The 26,106-nt window shown below is 45.4% G+C and overlaps 1 protein-coding gene across 4 annotated transcripts in view; it reads left to right on the top strand.

The window, feature by feature from the left end:
* Positions 1 to 26,106, top strand: part of SBNO2 (strawberry notch homolog 2) — a 199,278-nt gene that overhangs the window by 11,911 nt on the left and 161,261 nt on the right. For 2 of the 4 annotated variants that reach the window (XM_068233982.1, XM_068233981.1), the window contains exon 2: positions 2,445 to 2,521. The exons of the other annotated variants lie outside the window; for them this stretch is intronic. The gene's annotated coding sequence lies outside the window, so the exon portion shown is untranslated. The remainder of the gene's footprint in view (positions 1 to 2,444; positions 2,522 to 26,106) is intronic. 4 annotated transcript variants of the gene reach the window in all.

Below are 26,106 nucleotides of genomic sequence, written 5' to 3'. Positions count from 1 at the left end.
GAGATCCCGGCTTTGGCTACAACCTGGAGGGGCAGAGGTACCTGGGTTGGAGTCATCTTTCCAGTAGGAGGATCGCCGCCATTGCCGCCTATTGCAAAGTTCCCTGTGTAATGGCGGCGGTTAGCGCCGTCCCGGATCTGACGTCAGACGCATACACGTCACATTACGCGTCACTTCCGCTGGCCACGGATTGAATGAGGGAAGGCTGGGGGCGGCACCCTCGCTCTGGCAAAGCGCTGTTAGCGCGAAAAGGAACACACAGGGACGCCGGTCAGCACGCCAGCATGGAGCAGCAGCAGACCTCCGCAGCGGCAGCTATGGAAACCCGGCCAGAGCAGGATACAGAGCAGGAGCAGGTATGTGAGGAAAAGTTTTGCGCTGATACCTCTACATATCTGCTTATAAATACCGAGGGCCCCTTGTTATCTGTTTTTCAGCCTGCAAGACTGAGATGCCATAAATGTAATGTGAAGTTACACGAAGGGGCTACTTGGGACATATGCAAAAAATGTTATTCCCTTGTTAAAAAACCTGCGACTACTGAGCAGGATTCAGTACAGACTACTGTGGCTCTTTTAGACCTAGTCATATCAATGAAGGAGGAAATGACCAGTACATTTTCCGCTTTCAGAACAGCCCTTATCGCTAACCCGGTAGAAAACCAGGACCAGCCAGGGCCATCTACTCCTAATCCACCAACTATCCCACGAGTTCAGTTGACCCTGCCAGCTCAGTCACCTCGACCTGAGGGCACTCATCAGAACTTAGAAAATGATCCTCTATCTCAAGCTTCGGGTTATGAGTCAGAGGAAGGGGAAGCAGTAGCTTCAGATGCAGATGATTCTGTGGTTATAAAAGTTCCTAAATATCTCTTTAATGGAGAGGAAACTGAGGAGCTTTTAAAGGCAGTCTATGAATCCGAACAGATTAAAATTGACCCCCCCTACTGTATCTGCTCAGGACAATATTTATAGGGGACTGAGAGCTAAGGGGTTCAAAACCTTTCCAATTCATGATTCCATAAAAGACTTGATTAAATCACAGTGGAAGGATCCGGAGAAATGGTTATTCATTCCCCGATCCTTTAAACTGAGGTTTCCGTTTAAAGAGGAAGACGAGGTCCCATGGGCAAAATGTCCAAAACTGGATGCAGCCCTAGCCCAGTATTCCAAAAACACCGATCTAGGATACGGGTTCGCTTAGGGAACCCATGGACAGGAAAGCAGAAACGCTATTAAAAAGGGCCTAGGATGCTGTTTCCATTGCATTCAAGCCGGCCATTGCTTCAATATGCCTAGCCAGAAATTTAGATAACTGGATGAGAGGTCTGCAACAGCAATTAGCTGACGGGACACCTCATGAAACGAATCTAGAATCCTTACCAGTCATGACAAAGACAGTTTCATTCCTGGCAGATGCAGCTTCAGAGGCTCTGAGAGCATCAGCAAAGGAGGCGGCACTTATAAATTCCTCCAGAAGGGCAGTTTGGCTCAACACATGGGAGGGGGATTCTACATCAAAACACAAATTATGTGCCATGGATTTTGAAGGAGAATTTGTGTTCGGTAAGGATCTTGATACAGTCCTTGAAAGATCCTCGAATAGGGGGTAAAGATTCCCAGATAAAAGGAAAAAGACAGTCCAGAAGGGATTTCAGTATAGGAGAGGATATTCAGGCGTTATCAATTAAGGACTCATATATGGTAATACACCCAGATAGGATTGTCTTTAAACCTGATCCCGCCTACTTGCCAAAGGTGTCAACAGCTTTTCACCGTACACAGGAAATTGTTTTACCTTCATTTTCCCCAAATCCGCAAAATGATAGAGAGGCTCAGTGGAACAAATTGGATGTCAGGAGATGTATCTTGACATATTTAGAAAGGACAGCACCATGGAGGAGATCTAGCCATCTCTTTGTTTCATATATGGGGACATCTAAAGGGCTTCAGGCATCCAGGGCAACTATAGCTAGATGGGTGAAGCAACTGATTTGCTGGGCTTATAAGGAGTCACAGGAGTCAGCCCCTTCCAAGATCACAGCCCATTCCACTCGATCTTTAGCAGCATCTTGGGCAGAGAGATCAGGAGCAAGTCTGGAACAAATTTGTAAAGCAGCAACATGGTCTTCTCATAGAACGTTTGTGAAGCACTATAGAGTGGAGTTGCTATCGTAAAGTGTTACAAGCTATCATCCCCCCCTAAGGTAAATCTCTTGTTTGTCTCATCCTTAGCCATCCTGGAGGACGATGGGAGAAAGCCCCAGCTGCTTACCTGTAGCCGTGTTTCGGCGAGTCCTCCAGGATGGCTGCTTAGTTCCCAACCCTATTTATTATATATGTTACGTATGTATGATGAAATGGGAATTACTCTAGTATAAACTGAATGTACAGGGAGAGGGAGGTCCTTTTTAGGGCAGTGCCTTAAACTTTTAACTCTTGCAGGTGTTGCCGTTTGGGGAGGGAGCAGACAATGTCTCATCCTTAGCCATCCTGGAGGACTCGCCGAAACACGGCTACAGGTAAGCAGCTGGGACTTTCTGTAATACGTTAATTGTGCTAGTGCAACTAGACGTTCAGTCTGGATTGGCGGTAGAGGGTTACCACTGATCCTCATAAAGCTCCTTGCATTCAGGGCTGTGGATTCCGACTCCTCTAATTTGCATATAACAATCTTGTTGATTGGAAGTATGCAACATAAAAGGCATTTCATCACTGCCAAAGCTTAGGAACTTTAAAGCTATATTATGATGGCATCTTCTTTTGAGAACAAAAAGCTCCTGGCCAGGAAGTTGAATCTCTACCCTGCCAGCCATTTCAACCTATTGTCTATGTGAATGCCCCAGCATGTCGTCTGTATAATAAGATTCACCAGAGACCCATATCAGCTGGGCTACAACATGTCGCCCTGCCACCCAGCACTCTGGAGTTAAAGGGGTTCTGTGGGGGTTTCTGAAGAGAAAAACTGCCACTTACCTTGGGCTTCTATGAGCCCCATGCAGCGGTAATGTCCCACGACGTCCTGCTCCCATCCGCCGTTCCCCTTGACATACAGACGAATAATGCGCATTGCCGTGCCTCCCCTCGCGTCATCTGAGGCTTACTGCGCAGGCGCAGTACAACGGAGCCTTGTACTGCGCTTGCGCAGTAAGCTTCCGATGACGCAGGCGGAAGCGAGCGGGTGCGCGGCCACTCTAGCGCAGCCGCAGTTGGATCCCATGCCGCTTAGACCGGGGGCCGGCGGCCGAGAACGGCAGATGGGAGGAGGACGGCGTGGGATATTACCGCTGCACGGGGCTGATAGAAGCCCAAGGTAAGTGTCCGTTTTTCTCTTCCACAACCCCCCACAGAACTCCTTTAAGGAGTCGGACCAATTTTTGGGGAGTTGGCCGGTGTTGCTGGTTTCATAAACTGAGGAGTCGGATGATTTTTTTAGGCCTCTACCTTTTCTATATCTGATATAGAAAAGACTAGGGCCATTTTCTGCAAGGAGGCAGATGTGTTGGGACCGTCTAACTTTAAAGCATTAGTGTACCTCTGCGTTGTTTTGTTTTTGTTCTGTTTTTTTATGTACGCCAGCGATGCATTTTAACTAAACTTGGGGTAAGGCTGTAGAGCAGCTGTAGAAATGAAACCTAATCCTTGGTAAGATTATTGGTAGAGGATGCAGACAGGAACAAAGAACCTCTATCGGGCCCTAGGCAGTCTCTCTGTGGGTATATGTAAGAGTAATGTGTAGGTACTCTGTAAGAGAATGAGGGGATTCTTCCTGTATTACACATTATTCATGCACGATCTGAACCAGGTTTACAAGTAATAGACAACACCTCTACGTTCAATGTGCACGTCATTCTCAGCAGATACACAACAGCTCTGCAGGGAGTGCATATGTAGCGTATAGTACTACCTACTGTGTAATTTAATGGAAACATGAGACGACTAAAATAAAAAAATTATACATACCTGGGTCTTCGATTGCTGCTGCTGAGAGACTGTTAGGCAGCAAAACCGCCATCTATAAACATTGTTCAGTGCTGTGATCTACAAAAGCGCTGTACTGGGAACAGCCATGTGACACGGCTGTCCCCCTGGGACACAGGAGAGCGATCAGCTCTCATAGGCTGAAGCCTATGACAGCCGATCGCCGTCATTGGCTGACTGAAGGGAGGGGGGGTAGTTAGGATAAAAAAAAAATAGGTACTTTTATAAAAAACAAAAATAGAAAAAATAGAAACTGGGAGAGCGATCAGACCCACCAACAGAAAGCTCTGTTGGTTGGGGAGAAAGGGGGGATCACTTGTGTGCTGAGTTGTGCGGTCCTGCAGTGTGGCCTTAAAGCTGCAGTGGCCTATTTACAGAAAAATGGCCTGGTCTTTAGGGGGTTTAACACTGCAGTCCTCAAGTGTTTAATGACCTTTGAGGATTATATCTGTATAGTGGGAGACATGGCAGCGCTTTCAAACAAACCTCATACCTGAATGGTTTAACTGCAATGGTGAGCAGAGCTCCAGAAACTGGACTAAATTACACACCCAGCATACACTGCAGGCAAAGAGAGGGAGGGGGAATTAGTGATTAAGCTGCATCAGTGGGCAGAGCTCCAGAAACTGGACTATATTACACACCCTGCATCACTATAGACCAAGGGGGGGTGTTAGCTTCAGTGATAATTAGTGCACAAATTATGACCTAATAGACTTCCCCACGGCGGTGACGTACCCCCTTGGGGAAGACCTACCTCTAACCTAGCAATAAAAACATAATTCCTCGTGCTGCTATTCATAAATGGTATACACATTTCATAAGCAAAACAGACAAATGATAAGCGCTCAAGGATGCACCTGAATTGTAAGCCATCAGCGGCAATGCAGAGCCCCCTAGGGCTATATCTGTATAGTCACCTGTTTAGTGCACAATTAAGAGCTTGTCTTCCATTTCCTATGCCTAAATCTACCATTCTTCAGGGATATTTGTATTGCTACTGAGTCCAGGGCGTCCTTTTGTCATAGATTTTTGTCATAGAAAGCACAGTTCTTCTTTAAATACCATGAAAGTAAGTGGACAGTCAAAAACTCCATGTACTTTCCAGAAGGCATTTTCACACCTTCAGGGACCCTTAACAGGCCGACTAGCTAACTCCCCATGATTCTGCCACCTTCTTGCTGATGTCCCAGCCTTGCTGTGACATGGTGATCATCCACCAACCATCCACCACTCCATCCATCATGACCATCCAGGGTTACAAGGCGCTCATCGGTAAACAAGACTGTTTTAAAATTCTTCTTCTTGTAATTCGGGACCGCTGCAGCCATTTCTGCTTGTTAGAATTTGTTAGGGAGGCTGAATAGAAGGTTTTTGCATAACTGCAATCTTCAGGATCCTGGAGGCTGAGCAGTGCTTTTTAGCGCTGCTAGATTTGGGCGCAGCCGGCGCCACTATAGACTATTATAGGAATCGCATCTATAGCGGCGCTCAGTGAGTAACGTCGCCTCCGTCAGAAGACGGAGCCGAAGTTGCTAATTCGGCCTCCAGCAATCGCTAGAAGCCGAATTATATCATTATATCATTCCCCACCATCATTCCCCACCTGGAGGGGGAATACTAATTAACACGGCCTGGACTTGTGTAGAAGCAGGATCAGCCATATACTGGCTGTATCCTGCGCCAAAGTCTACTGGTGCCGATTTCAAATGTATGCCCTAGACGATCCTGCACCTTGTTGTTCATGGGACTCCAGAGGCACCAGCAGCTTCAAATATGTGTTTACTGCTTTTGTTATAGCATTTTAGAAGCTGCACTCTTAACGGATTACTGTAATGGGGAAAAAAGTTGAACTTACCTTGCTTCTAATGGTCACCCGCAGACGTTCTGTGCCCGTGCAGCCTCTCGCCAATGCTCCGGTCCCCACCGCTGGTTACTTACGGAATTTGCGACTTTAAAGTCGCAAATCCACTGCCCTTACTGTGCCTGCGTTGCCTTCTCCTCACTCCCGCTGACATTCCCAAGAGCGTACTGCGCCAGGCCACAGTGGCAAATCTCAGAAGTGAACCGGCGGTGGACCATTAGAAGCCCCAGGTAAGTTCAACTCTTTTTTTCTCCTTTGCCTCTACAGTAATCCTTTAATCTGATGTATTTGTTTGTCAGGACCCTTCCTCGTTTTGCTTTTATCTGCACAAACCCATGTGTGCTCTGAGTCAGCCACAAATCTTTTAACAGTAAGATGATCGTGTTTAAGTTTTCATGAAATATTACGGTTTTCATACCTTGTCCAAGGCATACAACTATTTCACACTTTTCGGCAGCAGAGATAATTTTTCTTTCTCATATTGCTTAACCACTTCGTCCACAGGTCAGTAGATATACGTCCTCTGGGACTTCATCTAAGCCACAGGTCAGTAGCAGAAGCAGTGCTGTGCAGGATTGGGCTTGCTCCTGTGCATATTTCTGGCACTATCTGATGCAGGACTAATTGGTGAATGGGAATATAAGTTTCCTGAGCTAATGAGATAGATTTTTACTATTAAAAGGTACTTTATTTTCTCATGTCATAGTGAAAAACACACTTTGTAGCACTATTTCAGAATCAAATGTCTTCACCATAAATTCTGACCGTAACATAATCGAAGTTTTGTGATAAGCAGTAAGAATAGCCAAACAAAATGTGTGTTTTTTATCGACAGTAGCACTTTTTATTTTTAAACTGGAATTGGTAAAACTGAGAAATACATGTTTTCTATTTTTTTCTTTGTTTTCCCATTAAAATTCATAGAAAACAAAATTGTTTGAGGGAAAAAATGGCATACAATTAAAGCCTAGTTTGTCTTGAAAAAAACAATATATATTTCATTTCTGTGTCATAAGTAGGGATAAAGTTATTTCTGATTAAATAGGGACATAGCTAAACTGTCAAAACTGCTCTGGTCAATAAGTTGAAAACAAGGTCTGGATGCGAAGTGGTTAAAAATGGTGGTCTGCTTAATAATAATGTGGAACACCCTTTTGTTAATAGTTTTTCCTTTAATCGGGCTCACCTGGCAAACTAGTTACCAGAGGTGTCCGAGATTGGTTTCAGTGATCAGAAGAGCTTTGAGACACAATATCATCCATGATTTACTTGAAAAATTAAATATGTAATCTTTATGACAATACAGTTTGCATAATCATTTGGACCGCAGTGTACATACAGTATTAAAGCTGAAATATTTTTGCACTCTGCAAGGCTTTTCTTTGAGGCAATATGCTGCTTAAACTTTGAAAAATATACTGAAGAGGATTGTGAGATTGCGTGACTGCCAGTGCTTAGCCAGGGAGGTGGGGGACGGCACTGAGTGTTCCAATGTGCGAATAGACCTATACTTGGGTCTTACTATCTGGTGAGTCTGGTCTTATTGGTTGTAGTGGAGGTGATTGCCACTTTGAAGATTGTGGAAGATGGAGAAAGAGAATGAATATTCAGAGACTTATTTGAACTTTATAATTTGAATCTCTATACTGTTTATGCCCAGCAGTTGAGCAGCGCCACCTTCTGATAGCTCTGTGTGTGGACTGGTTTGGAAACGTTAGGCCCCCTTCAGACTATGTGCGTTCCTAGCCGGTTTTACAGAACACATACGTGCAGACTTTGCGCATAGAAACTGCTACTAATGTTTTCTAATAGCCTCGTTTACATGTATGCGTATGAGACGCATACGTTTCTCATCCGCATTGCTGCAAGCAGTTCTGTACGTCACGCACAGAAACGAATGCAATGGAAGTCTATAGATGCGTATCAAAAACGCGTACTATTGCGTTTTTAGCGTACATTTCCCTCTGCGTTTCTCATAATTCTTTTCTGTTTCCTGTGTGACGTGTGTGTGTGTGCAAAACGCAACAGAAAACGCATTTGACCGCAAGAAAAACGCATGCTTTTTTTTGAATTTGTATGCGTTCTGTAAACGCTGACAGTATGAACAGGGCCTTACTGTGTAGTGCTAGCCTTTCATTATCAGGGTCCCTCCTGACCTATTAATATTTTTCTTGCTTGTTAGTTGAATATTATCCAGGAAGTCTGTTCTCCTTGTTACCAGATCAAGAGATCAGCAGCTTCAAATGCCTATTTATCATTTTTCTTTCTCATATTGCTTCAAAACGGTGGTCTGCTTAATAATGTGGCCTGCTTAATAACTAAGTTTTTAGTATTTTCAATCTGGCTCACCTGGTAAACGAGTTGTCAGAGATTGATTTCAGTGATCAAAAGAGCCCTGAGACACAATACCATCCTTGAGTTTATTTGAAAAACAAAATATTTAATCTTTATGACACTTAAATACAATTTGCATAATAATTTGGAACACAATGTATATGCCTCATAGATTATCATGGTGACATCTCTGCATACTTTTTTTAGTATCACCACATAGTTAAGGTGGCACACTTAAAAGGGCACTATGGTGAAAATTTGTAAATTTAAAATATGTGCAAACATAGACAGATAACAAGTACGTTTTTTACAGAGTAAAATTAGTCATGAATTACTTTTCTCCTATGTTGTGATCACTTACAGTAGGTAGTAGAAATCTGCCAGAACCCACATGATTTTGACTAGTCCATCTCTTCATAGGGGATTCTCAGCAAGGCTTTTATTCTTTATAAATATATTCCCTAAAAAGGATTTAAACCATGATGCTGGCCAGCTTCCCTGATCGCTACAGTTTTTTGGCAGTTGGACAGAGCAACTGCCAATCACTAAGTGCTTTTAAAAATAAATAAATCCCTGAGAATCCCCTATGGAGAGATGGACTAGTCCAAAACCTGTCGCTTCTGTCAGATTTCTACTACCTACTGTAAGTGACAGCAACATAGGAGAAAAGTAATTTATGGCTCATTTTACTCTGGAAAAAAAACGTACTTGTTATTTGTCTGTTTCACATATTTTAAATTTTACAATTTTTCGCCATAGTGCCCCTTTAGGCTGGTTTCACAGTGGGACGTTACAGGCGCACGTTAGAGCAGCCTGTAACACACCCCAACGCACAGCAATGAAAAATCAATGGGCTGTTCACAGTGCCCATTTTGCGTTACATTGTAACGCAGCACGTCTACATAACGTACTGCATGCAGTACTTTACACGCGGCTAAGCCGCGTTAGCCTGTTTGCACATGCTCAGTAGGGTTTTTTTTCTCATTTTATGGGCGAAGAGGAGGCGGGGAGAGGCCCCTACGTAGCCAGGCACATGGCTACTTATTATTCACTGCACTTGCAGTGTTTACATCCTGGAGCGGCCGCGGATTGGCTGGCGGAACCACATGATGCGGAGAGCTCCGCTCACGTGGTCTCCGCAGTGCCTCCGACAGAGCAGGCGCACCAAGAGCTGCTTGTAACGCGGCTCTTGGTAGTGTCCTGCTCCAACACCACCAGGCGTTGCTTTAGGAGCATGTTATGTGCCCTATAACATCCCCTAAACGCAACGTCCTGGTGTGTAAGTAGCCTTAATCATTGCATGTGGTTAATGTACATATTTATGATTTTTGTGGTTCTGGTTTGTTTGTTTTTTTTGTGGTGGTCTTACCTCATTACTGCTTGCCTTGAGAAAGGGGTCCTCTGAAACTCCACAGACTTTTTGTTTGTGCTAATAAGCTTTTGACTTCATTCAAATGAGCAGACTTTATACTGTGGGTACTAAGGATTTTTTTTATTATAATAAATTTGTTTAGAGATCAGTAATACTTAAGTCTTATTGTAAGAGAACGCGGAAAAGCCGCCACGTGTACTGGCGGCAAGGCGGCTGATTCCGCGTCCAGCGCGGCGGTTTGTTCGCAGCAGCGTGCGTCTGGTGTGACTGGGTCTGTTAGTTCACACAGGTTGAGGAATACGCGCGAGCGTGCTGAGAGGCAGAACCTTTATGACAAACAGGGAGGGATCAGCTGACCAGGTTGGTCAGCTGATCTCAAGGCAAGTGGCTATTGGTCGATCGCTGATGGGCGGCGCCAGAGAGCGCTGCTCTATATATAGTCACTGCTGGCCAGTCTCAGGTTTTCTGCCGTTGCGAACACTTACGTGGAAGCACTCAGACCTTAGTCAGATCCAACAGTGTGTTAGAACCAGGAGGACCTGGGAATTCACACTGAGCCAGATTACCTCTGTGAATTATTGTGTTATACTTCAGACTAGTTCCAGGGTGTCGAGACTACGGACCTCACACCCAAGATTAGGGACTCTGTGTTATCATTCTGTTATACTCCAGACTAGTTCCAGGGTGTCGAGACCACGGACCTCACACCCAAGTCTAGGAATACTTTGTACCAGCAAATATTACTCCAGACTAGTTCCAGGGTGTAGAGACCACGGACCTCACACCCAAGATTAGGGACTCTGTGTTATCATTATTTTATACTTCAGACTAGTTCCAGGGTGTCGAGACTACGGACCTCACACCCAAGATTAGGGACTCTGTGTTATCATTATTTTATACTTCAGACTAGTTCCAGGGTGTCGAGACCACGGACCTCACACCCAAGTCTAGGAATACTTTGTACCAGCAAATATTACTCCAGACTAGTTCCAGGGTGTAGAGACCACGGACCTCACACCAAAGACTAGGTATTGTTGATATCTGTTATGACCTATTGCATTCCTGACTACTCCTCTGCTTTCTGATTCGGTACCTACATATATCTGATTACCTGTTGCCAAACCCTGCCTGCCTTGGATACTTTATCTGTCTGTGTGTTGTCGACCCGGCTTGCCCGACCTTGAGAGCTATCTCTCCCCTTAAGAGATAGTCTCCAGACCTGCTAGTGACATCCACCTTCAGGTGTCGCTCACTTACAGGTCCCTCCTACCTTCACCCTGGGACTCCACCCCTTTGGAGGTCTCAGGTTGCTGGAAGGTTTTTGTACATCCCAAAAGGCGGTATAGCCCGTACTGCCAAGGACCACCTACTCCTCCCGTGGTCTTACTCAAAGATATTACTGTTGCACCAAACACTCACACTATAAAGGTGTCCAGAGGTTAGTTATACTTGGATTATCGGCGATTCTGCAGATCATCAATAATCAGGTATAATCTGTATTCTTGATGATACTGCAGATCACCAATAATCAGATTCTCTCTGTGTGCTGACACCGATCGTTACAGAATGGCAGACCAAAACCAAATGGACGCACTTACCAGCCGTCTCGATGCACTCACCACCTCGGTGGAAAATTTCATCCAAGTGCTGGACAGTCATCAGACCCAGATCAACGCTTTGTCTGGGTCTGCACAAGTCCTACAGACGGCTGTGAATATAGTGCGATCTCCTCCAGGTACAGACTTGCATATGCCTGTGCCCGAGAAGTTTTCTGGTCACAGATCTGACTTTCAGAATTTTAGAAATCGAGTGTTATCGTACTTTGTGTTGAGACCTAATTCATCGGGAATGGTGGCGCAGAGAATTACGTTCATTAAGACTGCTGTCAGGAGATTCCCAGACCTCGGCATATGGTCTTCAGACAGGGAATGAGGCCCTAACATCAGTTGAGGAATTTTTTAAAGCTATGGCTATAATTTATGATGATCCGGACATCGCCTCTACCGCTGAGTGGAAGCTCAAGAATTTGCGGCAGGGCAGGGATCCGGTTGAAGTTTACGCAGCTGAGTTCAGAAAATGGGCAGTTTCAGCTAGATGGGATTCATTTGCACTTCTGGACTGTTTCTTATCAGGGTTATCAGACGCAGTATCTGATCTAATGCTGGGTCATCCTGAGCCGAAATCTATTGATGAGGCCATTTCATTAGCTATCAGGGTTGATCGTCGTCTACGTTACCAGAAACAGACTCTGGGTAGGAACAATGTGAGATCTGTTTCCTACGCCTCTCCTCCACCCGTTTCACCCCCACCGGAACCAATGCAGATTGGTTGGTCGAAATTGTCCCAGGTGGAGCAGAATCGCAGAAAAGCAGAACAGCTTTGTCTATACTGTGCAGGAGAGGGTCACAGAGTACAGAATTGTCCCAAGAAGTCGGAAAATGCTGCCGCCTAGGTGTAGTCGGAGGTAATGCCCTAGGCGCGCAGTCTTTACCTCTAGATGATAAACGTTTGCTCCTCCCTTGTACTAGTTCTTGGGGAGATCAAACAGTGGCCACTGAGGCCTTCCTAGATTCTGGCTCAGCAGCCAACTTTATGGATTACGAATTTGCTAAGAAATTGGGGATTCCCATTTCTCCTTTGAAGCAACAGATTCTGGTCAAACTAGGATAGGTGAGCATATGAGAAATGCCAAAGATATTGAGTACACCACCCCTCTGGCACAACATTATAAAGATTACCATAATGGAGACCTAACTGGCTCCAAAGTAAAGGGCATCTACAAACTAAATATTTCTTTGCGTAGGGGAGACTTCGACAAAATCCTAAAACAAAAAGAATGCAGTTGGATCTTTAAGTTGAAAACTTTGTCCCCCTCAATTCATAACATTGATTTTGGCCTACAATGTTTTCTGTAGGTATCATTGTTCTCTTTTCCTGCGTGGTCGCATGATCCTCGCTCCATCTGGAGCTTACTTACTCTTCTTCCGCATTCAGTGCGGTGTTCTGATAGGAGCTTCTGGGTTGTCCTGTTTCCCTGGTGTGTGCCTGCTGCGTAGCGATCAGCTTCCCTTTTCCATATTACTTCCGCCCTTTCGGAGGCGGTATTATCAACTTACACAATAAAAGGCCAAAGAGGAAGAATTACTTTAGCCACACCCTTGAGGAAGCGCGTGGGCGGAGACTGGAGATCCCCTGATGTCACATTGCCAACTCTAGATGGACTTCCTGGCCGTTCGTGTAGACGCGTCTCGGCGTCTGAACGCCATGTTTAGCCCATAGGAAACTGCTACATCTTGGGCACGGACTTGCCTTAACTCTATTTTGCAACACAGCCACCTGGACCAGCGAAGACATGGAATAGCCACCTGAACAGCATTAAAGATACGTGCAGGTAGATATGAGGAACTGCATCGCCTATGTCTGATGGCTACATTGTTCAGCTCAAATGCTCACATCTATCTTGCTTATGCTGAACTTGCTACCTTCTGCCTGCTAATACTATCGCATTGACTGCTGCTCATTCATGCTCTGGAGTCTGCTACTGGGACTTTCAGCTGTGCTTTCCATGTACCTTAGCTGGATACACAATCGTGTGGGAGTCTGCGAGTGGGACTTTCTTACTATGGTGGATTGATACTTGGTGGATACTTGGATACTCCAGAGATTCCTGGGGTTCGCCAACTACTACAGGAGGTTCATAAAGGGGTACTCTACGGTGATCTCGCCTCTCACTAGTCTCACCAAGAAAGGGGCAGACACTCACCACTGGTCCCCAGAGGCCCATGCTGCTTTCTCCACTCTGAAGAAATTGTTCTGTTCTGCACCCATATTGAGACATGTAGACATCACCTTTCCCTTTATCGTGGAGGTTGATGCCTCAGAGGTATTAGTAGGGGCTGTGCTGTCTCAGCGTTCTGGTTTGCAGGGGAAACTTCACCCCTGTGCCTATTTTTCCCGTAGATTTTCACCCGCAGAGAAAAACTACGATATAGGCAACCGGGAACTTCTAGCCATCAAGTTGGCCTTTGAAGAATGGCGTCATTGGCTAGAAGGGGCAGAACACACCATTACAGTTTACACTGATCACAAAATTTGGAGTACATTGAGGGCGCTAAGAGACTTAGCCCCCGACAGGCCCGGTGGTCATTATTCTTCTCGAGATTCAGATTTGTAATCACGTATACCCCTGGCAGTAAGAACAACATCAAGGCTGATGCCTTATCCAGATGTTTTGAGCCCGAGACAGCACAGCCCTCAGCCCCTGAGACCATTATACCGCAGAAAATGGTCCTGGCAGCCACTGAAACCTGGAAAGACTGGACTGTCACCTTGAGTCCATTTCAACAGGATGTTCCAGAGGGGAAGCCTGAGGGGGTCTTGTTTGTACCATTGCCTTTTCGCCTACAACTGTTGCAACTGCTCCATTCCCACAAGAATGCTGGGCATCCTGGGGCCACCAGAACTCAGGATCTACTTGCTAGATGTGCCTGGTGGCCGTCATTGGCAACAGATTGTAAAGAGTTTGTGAGAGAGTGTGCAGTGTGTGCTAGAAGCAAACCTTCCCGTCAGGCAAATGTTGGAACATTGCAGTCTTTACCAGTTCCGAGTGAACCTTGGACCCATTTGTCCATGGATTTTGTGGGCGAACTCCCCAGGTCTGAGGGCATGACGGTCATTTGGGTGGTAGTCGATCGATTCAGTAAGATGGCTCATTTTGTCCCTCTGAAAGGACTCCCCTTGGCCCAGGAATTGGCTGATCTCTTCATCCAGCACATTTTCCGGCTGCATGCCATTCCTGAAAATATAGTGTCAGATCGGGGAGTCCAATTCGTATCCAAATTTTGGAGGGCATTTTGCCATAAGCTAGATATGGATCTTTCATTTTCATCAGGCTACCACCCACAGACCAATGGCTAGACCGAAAGAGTCAATCAATCCCTGGAGCAGTTTCTGAGATGTTATGTTGCAGATGCCCAAACTGACTAGGTTACATTTTTGCCGTTTGCAGAATTTGCACACAAGAATCTGAAAAGTTCCTCGTCAGCATTTTCCCCATTTCAGGTGGTGACGGGAAGGTCACCTAAGTTTGCCCCATTGCCAGTGGCTTCTACTCAGTTTCCAGCCTTGGAGAATTGGCAGAAGTCCTTGAAGCAAATTTGGGGAATGGTTAAAAGAAATTTGGGGAGGGCTTTTCAGAACCAGAAGAAACAGGCTGACAAGAGATGTTCCATAGAATGGGAATTCTCTCCAGGGGACTTTGTCTTGGTGTCCACACGACATTTGGCTCTAAAGCAACTGTCACCCAAAGTAGGCCCTAGATTTGTGGGCCCTTTTCCAGTGACCAGAAAAATCAATAATGTCACTTATGCCATTGATCTCCCTACCAGCATGCATGGTGTGAGATCATTCCACGTGTCCTTACTCAAGCCGGCAGTGCACGTGGATTCCGCTTCTTCCCCCCCCCCCCCCCCGTGTTGATTGATGATCAACCGGAGTATGAGATTGAAAAGATTCTGGACTCACGGCTTGTGCAGAACTCCGTGCAGTATCTGGTTCACTGGTTCACTGGAAGGGATAGGGCATAGAGGAGAGAACTTGGGTGCCAGACTGTCGTATGCACGCAGAGGAATTGAAGAAGGAATTCCATGACCTGCACCCTGGAAAGCCTGGTGGCAAGTGTCCAGAGTCCACTCCTCGGGGGGGGGGGGGGGGGGTACTGTAAGAAAACGCGGAAAAGCCGCCGCATGTACTGGCGGCAAGGCGGCTGATTCCGCGTCCAGCGCGGCGGTTTGTCCGCAGCAGCGTGCGTCTGGTGTGGCTGGGTCTGTTAGTTCACACAGGTTGAGGAATACGTGCGCGCGCGCTGAGAGGCAGAACCTTTATGACAAACAGGGAGGGATCAGCTGACCAGGTTGGTCAGCTGATCTCAAGGCAAGTGGCTATTGGTTGATCGCTGATGGGCGGCGCCAGAGAGCGCTGCTCTATATATAGCCACTGCTGGCCAGTCTCAAGTTTTCTGCCGTTGCGAACACTTACGTGGAAGCACTCAGACCTTAGTCAGATCCAACAGTGTGTTAGAACCAGGAGGACCTGGGAATTCACACTGAGCCAGATTACCTCTGTGTATTATTGTGTTATACTTCAGACTAGTTCCAGCGTGTCGAGACTACGGACCTCACACCCAAGATTAGGGACTCTGTGTTATCATTCTTTTATACTTCAGACTAGTTACAGGGTGTCGAGACCACGGACCTCACACCAAAGACTAGGCATTGTTGATATCTGTTATGACCTATTGCATTCCTGACTACTCTGCTTTCTGATTCGGTACCTACATATATCTGATTACCTGTTGCTAAACCCTGCCTTGGATACCGAATCAGTCTTCTGCCTTTGTACTTTATCTGTCTGTGTGTTGCCGACCTGGCTTGCCCAACCTTGAGAGCTATCTCTCCCTTTAAGAGATAGTCTCCAGACCTGCTAGTGACATCCACCTTCAGGTGTCGCTCACTTACAGGTCCCTCCTACCTTCACTCTGGGACTCCACCCCTTTGGAGGTCTCAGGTTGCTGGAAGGTTTTTGTACATCCCAAAAGGCGGTATAGCCTGTACTGCCAAGGACCACCTGCTCCTCGGGTGGTCTTACTCAAAGACATTACTGTTGCACCAAACACTCACACTATAAAGGTGTCCAGAGGTTAGTTATACTTGGATTATCGGTGATTCTGCAGATCATCAATAATCGGGTATAATCTGTATTCTTGGTGATACTGCAGATCACCAATAATCAGATTCTCTCTGTGTGCTGACACTGATCGTTAAACTTATGAATAGGGTTGGTCAATGAGCTGATGTAGATTTTTACGCAGCTTGGAAATGGACCAATCAAATGTTACTGTGACATTTTTTTTTTTTTAAAGCTTCATAAATTAGCATGGAAACTCATAATTATTTAAATCTCATTGCCAATCCCTAGTTATGTATAATGAAAAATAGAGGAAATGAAGGCAGTGGTAAGTCCAGTTTCACAGCACTGTGTTGCTTTTCTTTTATTTTGTTTATCAATTTGAATCCTTTTAAAAAAAAAAAAATTTGGAATTTTAAAAATGCACATTCATTGCTTCTGATCAGTGATTTATTCTGGACTTAAATTACTGGTAAGTCTAGGCCTATAGCAGAAGAACAGTTAAAATGGGTGCAAGACGCATCCTGTTTAAAAGAAGGGGCACTATTATAGCGTGTGCCCTTTAAATAGGATGCGTTGTGATGCTGAGGGTTATGGTTAGGTGCCCTGTGGGAGGGGGGTTGTTAAGGTTGGTAGCCTACCAGGGGAAAGGGTTGATGTTGGGCACCAACAGTCGAGGCTCGTGTGAGAGCAAGGAGAGGTTAGGTCATATTAAACTATCTGTAAATACAGGGCTGATATTAAACTATCTGTAAATACAGGGCTGTGGAGTCGGAGTCGGGGCAATTTTGGGTGCCTGGAGTCGGAGTCGGGAAAAAATGCTCAGACTCCTAATGAATTTAAACTGTAATTAAAATAGAAAATATGATAAAATGTTCTATTTCTCAGGTAATAGTCATCATAAATAATATATACATATAGTAATAGCTGTGCTTAGTCCACAAAAATCAACCAATCAAAATCAGTTACTTGTGCTGCTTCAATAAAGCAGTCCTCGTATTTTTAAAGTCAGATATACACATCTGATTCTGACTGTATATATGATGTGTACACAGGAATCTCTTATATATATATATATATATATATATATATATATATATATATATATATATATATATATATATATATACTAAAAAAAATCTATGCTGTAAGTACTATAAAGCCTGATGTGTAGCTGTGTCACTAATAGAGATGGTCAATGAGATGGAAATAATTCTGCGTTGATTCTGATTTATGCAAATGTACGCACTCTCTTTGCTCATGAAATCAAATAATTTGATATGTTGTTAAAATTTGGTTTGGTGACTACGAATTAAATGGTACCTGAGAAGGATGAAAAGAAAAGTTTTATACATACCTGGGACTTCTTCCAGTCCCCTTCAGGCTAACCAGTCCCTCGCTGTCCACCTCCACCTCCTGGATCTTCTGCTATGAGTCCTGGTAATTCAACCAGTCAGCGCAGTCCGACCGCATGGCGCTTCCACAGCCAGGAGCGTTCTGCACCTGCGCAATAGTGCTGCGCAGGTGTAGTACGCTCCTGGCAGCGGAGTGTGTGCATGTGCACTACGCCAGACTGGCTCAAGCACCTGGACTCAGCAGAAGATCCAGGTGGTGGAGAAGGACAGCGAGGGACTGATTTAGCCTGAAGGGGGCTGGAGGAAGCCCCAGGTATGTATAAAACTTTAATTTCATCTGTCTCAGGTTTACTTTATTACACAGTAGAACTATATTCTACATATGCACTCTCCACAGAGCTGCAGGGAATCCACTGAGAATGTTGTGCACATTGAACACAGAGATGTTGTCTATCACCCATAAACCTGGTTCAGATTATGCAGTAGAGAAGAAAATAGCGCTGGGCACCAAAACTATGCTTGCTAATTTATTCCAGGATCATACAGACATACAAAGTAGGGGGTAACAAAACGATCTAACAGCCGTTTCGCGGGATAAACGTTGCCCGCTTTCTCTGAGGAAGCGGGCAACGTTTATCCCGCGAAACGGCTGTTAGATCGTTTTGTTACCCCCTACTTTGTATGTCTGTATGATCCTGGAATAAATTAGCAAGCATAGTTTTGGTGCCCAGCGCTATTTTCTTCTCTACTGCACATGAATTAATACAGCTGAGAGCACATCACTGCTGAGCTCTTCCGGATCACCTTGCAAGTTAGCCACCATTGAGTGCCAGCTCTTTTTCCCTGCACTTCTTCCTGGCTGGTTCAGATTATGCATGAAGAATGTGTAATAGAGGAAGAATCTCCTTATTCCCCTGCAGAGTACCTGCACATCACTCTTACATGTACCCACAGTTACATTGCCTAGGGCCTGATAGATGTTCTTTGTTCCGGTCTGTACCTTTTACAAGTACTCTTACCAAGGAGTAGTTGTAGTCTATGACTAAAGGGAATATATATGGCAGTGTCCATATCCTTCTCACTTCAGTTGTCTTTTAAAATTCCTAAGCGTTGACAGTTAAGAGGCGAATTTCATGTTACATACTTTCAATCAACAAGATTGTAATATGCAAATTAGAGGAGTCTGAGTCGGAGTCAGTGGAATCCTAAACTGAGGAGTCGGAGTCGGTGGATTTTTGTACCGACTCCACAGACCTGTGTAAATATTACTAATATTTTTCTATATGAATGAAGTAGTAGAATTAATAGAATATCGGGAAATTTACTGATATTCTACTATAGCAGTCCTGTGCCCTTTTAAAGGAAACCTAAACTGAGAAGAATATGAATTTTTCCTTTTAAAACAATACCAGTTGCCCGACTCTCCTGCTGATCCTGTGTCTCTAATACTTTTAGCCACAGCCCCTGAACAAGCATGCAGATCAGGTGCTCTGACTGAAGTCAGACTGGATTAGCTGCATGCTTGTTTCAGGTCTGTGATTCAGCCACTGCTGCAACCAAAGAGATCAGCAGGACTGACAAGCAACTGGTATTGTTTAAAAGGAAACATGCATATCCCTCTCAGTTTTGGTTCCCTTTAACCTCCATGGCGATAGGTACAAGTCAGATAGTTGAAAATGGTATGGTCAAGTCAGGCCCGGCCAGCAGTTCTAAGGCAGGGTGCATTTTGTTCACGTGTTTTTCAAATTACAATTTGCGTTCTTATGCTAATTTTTGCATACTCTGGAAACATGCATGTGAAAATTGGCACTTAAACATGAATTTTAATGCAGAAAAAATGCATGCGAAACACTGCACCTTTTCTGCCAAAATTGTGGCCTGGCAGAAAGGGAAAAGTAAATTAAATGTATTTTGTGATATGATTTTGTGTGAACTTTTCTTATATTCAGAATGTATACAGGTAGTCCCCGGGTTTCGAATGCCCGACTTACGAACGACCCGCCGATACAAACGCCGCAACCATAGCTCCGCCCCGTCGCATGACGTCACGCCTGCCGGGGACTACCTGTTCTGCCCCGCTGAAAAATAATATGGGCAGCGGAAGGTAAATAGAGGCCTACTCACCTGATCCTCTGCAGTAGAAGGTGCCCTCGTGGTGCCCGGAAGGTCCGCAGCCCGTCCTCTCGCTTCCTCCATTGTTCCCCGGCGGCTCCTGGCTTCACATGCGGCGCATAATGATGCAATTAGGAAGCGCCGTCACTAGGGGTCTCTTCCTGATTACGTCATTATGCACCGCATGTGAAGCCAGGAGCCGTCGGGGAACAATGGAGGAAGCGAGAGAACGGGCTGCGGACCTTACGGGCACCACGAGGGCGCCTTCTACCGCTGAGGATCAGGTGAGTAGGCCTCCATTTACCTTCCGCTGCCCATATTCTTCTTTTTCAGCGGGCCAGAACAGGTAGTCCCGATTTACGGACAGATTCAGGTTAAGAACGAGTGGGCAGTCCCTATCTCATTCGTTAACCGAGGTCTACCTGTACTAGAACCTTGCTTGACAAATGTTGGTAAGTTACAGGCATAAATCTCATGAAACTTTATTGATCCACTATTTGCACAGAAATCCAGCAGAAATTGAACTCCAGGGAGGCGCCAATGGATCATTTGTTGTTGATAGGTGTCCTAGAAGTAGAAGCTTCAATTACGTTTGTACTCAACACACCGTTAGTTTGGATTCACACTGCGTGCGTATCATAAAGCACACACTATGATGTGTGTACTATGATGGACACTTAGCGCATTTTAACACAGTCGTTATATTAAAGCCTGGTCAATGTCTATGAAATGCGCACATATTCACACACACACTATCCAGAAACTTACTGCATTCTGCAAGTTAAGACCCGTACCCACGATGCAATTTTCCCACCGAGTTTGCCCACGACCAGTGATACTTTGGGTGAAAAGCAATCATTTTCCACAATCTTGCGACGTGTGGACAGTGAATTTTGTGGGTACGTGAATTTTGTTTAGCCTTGTGGGGTGGTAAGACCATCACGGCGGAACAGATCTTTAAGATCCCAGACAACTCTGCGCAAAGTACTGCCATTGCTTGACTTCCCTTCACACCTGTAGCGTGATGTCGCGCATGCCCGCCAGCCAGAAGATGGATCGTGCAATGCTCGTCATGAGGGGGACATCGCTGGATCCATCTTTCTCCATTGGTTAGTTTTCAGCTTCAGAATAAAGCAGTCCGTTACATTTCAGTGAACATGCCCATAAAATTGCATGGTCACTGAGTTTACATGCAGAATTATTATCTAATGTATTGGCTGTAGTGTGAATGCACCCTTATCTGCTTCCGGACTGCGGTAATTGTAACGTATGCCCTTTTTGTGGCATCTTATTCCTGCCAGGGCGTAGATTTCAATTACCGCGCTGCATGGACCTGCCTCTCCCGCCAATCTCTCTTTTGCCGCAGGCCCCTTGCTCTGCTGTTGCTATGACAGCAGAGCTCTGTGAGACGATTTCTAAGGCTCCTGACCCCGTGATCACTGTGAGCCAGTCCCATTGGCTCACATTGATGACAGGGTCAGGAACCAGTGAAATAGGCTCCAGATTATAGAGCTCTGCTGTTATAGAAATGGCAGAGCAAGGGGCATGTGGCGATGGGTGACCGGTGGCTCCGAGCGACGATTCGTTGGTAAGCCTCATTTCTAGTACCAGCAGTCTCTTGTCCATAAAGTGTACCGAGATGAAGGGGGAAAAAAATTTTTTATACATACCTGGGGCTTCCTCCAACCCTCTTCAGCCTAATCATTCTCTCGTCGCCGTCCTCCGTCACCTGCAGCCTCTGCAATCCGGCCCGGGAATTTTGGCCAGTCGGCGCATGCGCAGTCCGGACGTGTGCGCTCCATGGCTGGGAGTTTTCTGTTCCTGCGCAGTAAGCCGCCAACTCCCAGCCAGATTGAGGAGGCTGCAGGCAGCGGAGGATGGCATGGGACCGACTTGCATGGAGGGGGCTGGGGGAAGCCCCAGTTATGTATAAAATGGTTTTATACCTTCATCTCAGGTTCACTTTAAGGGGCCAGAGACTGCTGGTACGCTAGTGGTTAAAAAGGGTACTGATCTGACATGTGACATGAGATAACATGTATGCACAGTGCTATTCTTGCAAATAACTGAGCTGTGTTCATTTTTTTTCTCACTGAAAGTGTGTGTGTGTGTGTGTGTGTGTGTGTGTGTGTGTGTGTGTGTGTGTGTGTGTGTGTGTGTGTGTGTGTGTGTGTGTGTGTGTGTGTGTGTGTACGTACGTGTGTGTGTGTGTACGTACGTGTGTGTGTGTGTACGTACGTGTGTGTGTGTGTGTACGTACGTGTGTGTACGTGTGTGTGTGTGTGTGTGTGTGTGTGTGTGTGTGTGTGTGTGTGTGTGTGTGTGTGTGTGTGTTTGGTTCACGCTTGCATCCATTAAAAATGAGGGCTGTTTTCTGTTGAACGGTGTTTCATTTTCAATCTGCATTTTCCATGCAAGTCATCCACAGCAGCTGACTGTGGGCAATGGGATTCGCACCCAGCGTGCAATGTTAAGTTGCAAGCAGCAAGTTGTTTTCCCTGCATGCAGACATGAATTAATGTGAACTAGTCAATTTATTTAACAGGAGCTGTCACATCTGGTACGATTCTACATGCAGGGAAACCGCATGTGACTACCTTAAAGCCGAACTGAAAGGTCTTTAAAGGGAAGGTTCAGGGACTATCTTAAAAAAATAAAAATCCCCATCCACTTACCTGGGGCTTCCTCCAGCCCGTGGCAGGCAGGAGGTGCCCTCGGCGCCCCGCTCCGCAGGCTCCCGGTGGTGCGCCCGACCTGGCCAGGCCGGCGACTCAGAACTACTGAGCCTGCGCAGTACAGCCCGGAGGACGTCCGATGACGTCAGTGCGCCGCCGTGAGGCGCATTTTGGAGCGCACAAGAAGCCCGACCTGGCCGCCGGCCACCGGGAGCCTCCGGAGCGGCGGCGAGGGCACATCCTGCCTGCCACGGGCTGGAGGAAGACCCAGGTAAGTGGATGGGGATTTTTATTTTTTTTAAGATAGTCCCTGAACCTTCCCTTTAAAAAAATAAGAGTTTTACTTAACTGGGGCTTCTGCCAGCCACCTGACTGACCGATCTTCCATTCCCACGCCACAGCTCTTCATGCTCCTGTTGCTAGGAGCGTACTGCGCAGGCACAGTAGAGATTTTCTCATACTGCGCCTTCACAGGACGCTCCTGGCAACAGGAACATGTATGAGCATAGGCATGGCCAGGGCGCAGTGGAGGCAGACTTAGAAGTCGGCTTCCACTATGAGACGAAAAGTGAGCCGCGGCGTGGGAACAGAGGATTGGTATGTCATGGCATGGGCATAGGTTGGCTGCAGGGGACTGGCAGAATCCCTAGGTAAGTGAAACTTATTTTTTTAGGACCTTTTCAATTCCGCTTTAAGTGTAAACCCTAACAAAGTATTAAACATTTAAGTGTGCAAATGACAGTTTTTCCATAGGTACCTCACTGATGGCTAATTACAGCCATATCTCTTGTCTGGCATAGAACAGCTTATGAGTGCAGGGAATAGTTCATAGATTGTAGCCCCTAGACACTAAAAGACTTTGCCATTCAGCTGAGACAATAAAACATACCTACTTTTTTAGCCTTCAAATATAAAATAAAACTGTAAGAAGTAAGACGACTTTTAGGAGTGTTGTTGTTCAGTTTACGTTATAATTAATTATAAAAACTGTGTATGAACTTGAGCTTTAAAAACACTGGCATGAAATGGATATGGGGATTCTTAATCTTTTCTGTGGTTATACCTTTGCTCATCACTAGTATTGATCGTAATGGATAGTTTCACTTTTTTTGTGAATTTATGATTTTTATCATAATTATGATTCTCCACATATGCATTGCATTAAAGGGAAGTCACTAACGTATTTTAAACACATTTTCACATAGATGAGTATATGTGCAAAAAAAAGGTATGCATGCGAAAATCAATTTTCACCAAATGCATTGAAGTCAATAGGCATGACAAAACACATTTTTGCAAAAATAAACCTTTCCCAAAATTACAAGTCACTTACAAATTCTAATTACAATTATGTGCAAAACTAATTTCCCAAAAAGTGAAAATAAAATCAGATACTAGTCTATGGAGAGGGAAGGCTCTGGATCCTATTGAGCTTTCCCTGTCCTCACTCCCCTCATTCCCGTTAGGTGTATTCCACCAGTCGTGTATGCGCAGTGCGGAGCTGCCCGTCTGTAGGAGCACTATGAGACATGAGTGAACCTGGAAACGTCAAATTCAAACGGCAGGCAGCGAGGAACCAGGACACAGAGAGATGAACAGGAAGGCTCTACGGCCGGGCTTTTCAACCTGTGGTACGCGTACCACTGGTGGTACTTTGCTGTTGGCCAGGTGGTACACACCAGGTTTGCCTGCCATTTTATTTGACCACATGTCACTTGTCCTGGTCCTGTCCTGCCTCCACAAAGTTTAGCTCCCCCTCCCTCTCTCCTTGCTGTGCTGCTCTGTGGCATAGTTCAGACCTCAGATCAGTGGGGAAGAGACAGCCAGGCAAACGGTGCAGTGATGTAACCTGGAGGTACTTGCCTCAGGGGATAGGTGGGGTGGGGTGGGTGGGGGGGGGGGGTACTTTGGATCTTTAAGAGGCTTCCCCATTCTTTCTCATTACTAGAGGGGATCAAGTGCATGTGCAGTAGCTGCTCTCCGTTCAGGCTCCAGCAGAAACAGCCAAGCCCGATTGCATCCAATCTACTGCGCAGGCACACTGGTGGTACTTGAAAATGTTCAGGCGATAAAAGTGGTACAATTAGTGAAAAGGTTGGAAAAGCCCTGCTCTATAGGACCCAGAGCCTTCCCTCTCCATAGGGGAGTATCTTTTTTTGTTTTACCTGCTGCAGATTTGCTCTGAGCAACATCATGGAGCAAAATAATAGAGTGGTCTGTTCCCGTCATATTGCGCATCATCTCTACACATCGCTTGTCAGTTGCCTGATGTATGAATTTTACCAGTAGTCTTGTGGTAGTTTATTATTGAAGGATGGCACAAAGGTCCTCATTCCGAGACTTTGTCATATTGTAAACTGCATAGACCATATAGTTACTTTCTGTTTCTCTTCTGGTGAGACACACCCTTACTGGTTATAGCAGTAGATTACAGCCGACAGATGCCTGCATTAGAGTGTGAGTATGTGTCTGGGTTGTGAAAATCATCATGGAATTCAGGAAAAAGCCTGTTCAATTCAAGAGCCAATAGAACATTTTAAGTAAGAAGTTGAACAGTAATTCCAACACAGTTTTTCTCTTGCACGAACACCACAAACTTTGTTTTGTGCTGAACAGGGAATTTATACTTATGTATACTGTATACTATTAACATAGCACAAAACTTATAAATAAAACAACAACAACCCTGTCCACTCCATTGCCTGGACTGCTGGATTGACGGAGGCACAAAGGACCCTTCTATAATGCTGCAAACTTTTTGCCTGGAACACATAAAACAGAAGTAAATCTGCAACAGAATTTCATACGTTACACTTTACCTATTCCCAGGAGAGTGCAACTTCTGAATGGAGTAGCTGCTATTTATTTCCCTGTACATGAAGAACATGTCTGACTCCTGAACTAGATTCTTGGGAAGATGGACCCATAGGACTGGAATCTGGAAGAGTAAGGAGGTGCACATACACAAATTAATATTTCTAGAAGATTTAATAATCCAATTTGCCTGAGATCTAGTGACCCAATCATAGCTGAGAATCAGCAGCTTCATAACTTTATACTGTACTGAGAAGCACAGGCAGCAAATCAGCATTTTCCATGAGATTGCTGCTCAAATCGTATTGACTAAAGTCACTACTACCCAGTCAATGACTTGACAGATCATGCTTCTATGAACTATTGTATGGCTAGCTTAAAACCTATTTTAATACCATCCTGGACTCCCTCCTGCTTGCTGCAACATCCTCCCCCTGCCTTTAACGCTTGCTCCAACCCCAGTATCTCCATTTGTCAGGAGGTCGTGAGCAAAAGATTGGCATTGCCCAACTTGCTTCTGGTGTGGTGCTGCACCACAAACTATTTTTCTGTAAGACTGAATCTAGCCGCTTACCTCTACACTTTTTCCTCTGCCCCATCCACTTTAGCAGGGTGTGGTTTCCTATGAGGAGGAGGTAGTAAAGAAATAACCATAACAATTTCAACAGTCACATTAAAAATCTACTGGAGTATGTACAGTAAATCAATGAGGAGCCACAGACAAGTATAAAATAGGATTGAGGCCATGTTCACAGTGGTGCATTGCAGTGCAGCATAATGGCCGCTCTTTAATACGGCTCGTGCATCGCTGCAAAACTGAGTATGGCATGGTAGCGCAGGGCATTACCACAAAACGCACTCCCTACAGTGAAGCGTTACTTTTCATTGACTGTATGCGACACAATGCTCAAGTAAC

This window comes from Hyperolius riggenbachi, chromosome 1 (genome assembly GCF_040937935.1).
Source record: "Hyperolius riggenbachi isolate aHypRig1 chromosome 1, aHypRig1.pri, whole genome shotgun sequence".
NCBI classification, from domain to species: Eukaryota; Metazoa; Chordata; class Amphibia; order Anura; family Hyperoliidae; genus Hyperolius; species Hyperolius riggenbachi.
This window is presented reverse-complemented; position numbering and strand designations above follow the sequence as displayed.